At 36.8% G+C, this 2,739-nt stretch overlaps 1 protein-coding gene across 1 annotated transcript in view; it reads right to left on the minus strand.

Annotated features, from left to right (window-relative positions):
- The window catches only part of slc4a5b (solute carrier family 4 member 5b), a 42,660-nt gene extending 41,972 nt beyond the window's left edge, over positions 1 to 688 (minus strand). The window contains exon 1 of the mRNA XM_017308000.1: positions 671 to 688. The gene's annotated coding sequence lies outside the window, so the exon portion shown is untranslated. The remainder of the gene's footprint in view (positions 1 to 670) is intronic.
- Between the last annotated feature and the right edge of the window lie 2,051 nt (positions 689 to 2,739).

Raw genomic sequence — 2,739 nt, forward strand, 5'->3', positions numbered from 1 at the left:
GTGCGTGCGTGTGTGTGTGTGTTGGTCCGTGTTATGGGCTGGCGATCTATTCAGGATGTGCCCTGCTACTGGACATGCAGTTGAGACCAGAACTTTGCATTCGCTACAAGACACATACACTTTTTTTAACAGTGTCTGATGTGAAGTCAGAATAAACTTTTCCTGTTTTAGGTCAATTAGATTACCATATTTTTTCTATTTGCTAGATGCCAGATTAACAAGAGATTTTTAAGACAATTTTTATTACTTCTATGCTAATTTAATTTCTTTGACAGCACACATTAATCAGCATGACCACAATTTCTGGCAGTGTTAGCTAAATCAGCTAATTGCTAGCTAAACCAGTGTTAGCTAAATCAGCTAATTGCCAGCTAAACCAGTGTTAGCTAATTCAGCAAGAATTAGCAGAATAGCTCAATTTCATCTAACTTGTCCTAAGAGTAGTTAGGACAAATTAATTTATCATAACAATCTAATCCAAGATAGATTATACTAGAGTTATTTCTGTTAACTAATATTAGACAGTTTTTTATTAGGAAACATGTCTTCACTCTTAAAGTTTACAACTTGCATGTTTGCAACAGATAAAAGTATAAACTATAGTCTTAATACCACTTGCACAACATTTAGGAATATATTTAGATAATAAATATAATCAAGGCTGTGTTACCTGCAAAGCATCATTTGTAATAATACTTTGTTTCTTCATTGCATGCCAAAGTTCGGTGTTTTGCTTTAGCATCTTTATAAATTGCTTCTCATCTCTACAAAAAAAAAAACAGACTTTATGATGTGGATCTTGGCATCAACGTTATGATGCCAAATGATCATACAGTTGTTGTACCTTGTCTGTCCAGTAGATGGCTCCTCTCCCCTGTTGTTTTTGAGCAGATGTAACTGAAAAGTCAAACTGCTAATCTTGTTGCCTTTACAACACATAGAACTCTGATGACCCTTTTCTGTGAAATCAGACCATGGCCAAAAAAGCAATCATAAATGATTCACTAAAATTATTATTTTAGGCCAACTGAGATAAAGTGAAAGGAAATCAGAGTAAATGTTGTGTCGTAATGTACTTAAAATGTGTAAGCCACAGAAGAGACGCGCAGACGTAATTACCTCCATCCATCAAATGCAGTTAAATTTTTCAGTTTTGCTGCTAATGCAGATTTTTATTTGTTTGCTCTTCTATAAAGATCCACAGAGTTTTATGAAGTGGACATTGGTACAAATAGTTCCTCTTAAAATGTGTGCAGACTCCCCACCCCTAAATGTTTTATAATAGACTTTATTAAATTAAATTTTCAAAATGTTTTTATTTTCTTATTTTTTCATCTGACTATCTTCACTTTTTTCACTGTCTGATTAACTCCTAACCATGAACCAACCTGTACGTCCTGGTCTGACGCTGTACGTCCTCCCTGATTTTTATTTTGTTCACAGAAAGCAACTAACTTGATTTAGGGAAAAAAACTCACCGTTTTAGCTAAAAGCTTTTTGCGCTAGGATGAGGTGGTTGTTCTGCTGTTTCAAAATTATTTTTGCAAAACTAAAACGGAAACACTTTTTTCCGCATCACACTAGTCATGTGATCAATAACCGGATGTTTCTAGTGGCGGAAACGACGAAGACGACGAGAGGAAGTGGTAGGAGGATGACAGCGTGGTACGTTTTATTTCTTAATAACTTGTCGTGTGCACGAGCTCAGTCACTTGGGATTTTAATTGCATTTCTTATTTAATAAAAACACGGCAATTGCGAAATTGCGCTTTTTTTTTACATTAGCAGAATATTGAAAAAGTTTTGCTAATGTGAACGCAGCTGTGGACAACGCCTTAGTCTTGTATGGTTCGTTTGTTCCACAGTCTTGTTTTCTTTTCTCTTACTTGCTGGTTATATTATCTTCTTGTTAAAGACAATCACAGTCACAAAGGCAATAATGCTCACAATAATTATTACCGGTGCCACACAGAGATGTGCTTTCACTCTTGCAAAGAAGAAGACTGAGAGCATTCTCAGCCCAAAACAAAGACAGGTTTTATCCTGGTGCTTTATTCTGATGCCTTTAGGCGTTCTGTCAGGGCCGACAAAAACAAATCCCTCCGTCATCCATCCATCGCCTCTTCCTGCTTATCCTTGCAGGAAGTAGGGGGCATCTGGTGCTTATCTCCATTGTCAGTCCATCACAGGGCCAAAAATAAAGTGATTTTCTAAATCATTCATTTCATCTGCTACTAGTAGCTCCTCCATTGTGTTTATTGCTTGTATTGTAATATTTATTTTCTTCTGTTTGGGTTTTACTCTGTGAGCTAAGCGGACTCAGAGTTCACGCACAATGTCCATTGACGGTTGAGAGTTCATAATGGAGTGTGCAGATTACAGACATTTTCTGTGACAAGTTTCCTCATTTCCATCAGTCCAAATGGGCGTTACAAGCTGGATGAGTTAGTTTGGTGGCAGCGGTGCTTTTCCTCAGACGGCAGTAGCAGCTCAGGGAGGAGAAGGAGGAGCTCTGGCTTTTCACAGATTACCTGTCACGTCATAATGATCATTTTAACAAACGTGTAAAAACATCATTTTGTGAAAGTCATACTGTGGCCTTACATCGTCCATGTCTATTATATTTTTAACTTTGTGCACAGAAATAATTACATATTTTTGCCACGTGTTTGTCTTAAATACATGGAAAACTGAAAAACACACTCTCCATACGAAGCAGAAAAAATATCTTCACTTTTT

This window comes from Poecilia reticulata, linkage group LG12, assembly GCF_000633615.1.
Source record: "Poecilia reticulata strain Guanapo linkage group LG12, Guppy_female_1.0+MT, whole genome shotgun sequence".
Lineage (NCBI taxonomy): Eukaryota > Metazoa > Chordata > Actinopteri > Cyprinodontiformes > Poeciliidae > Poecilia > Poecilia reticulata.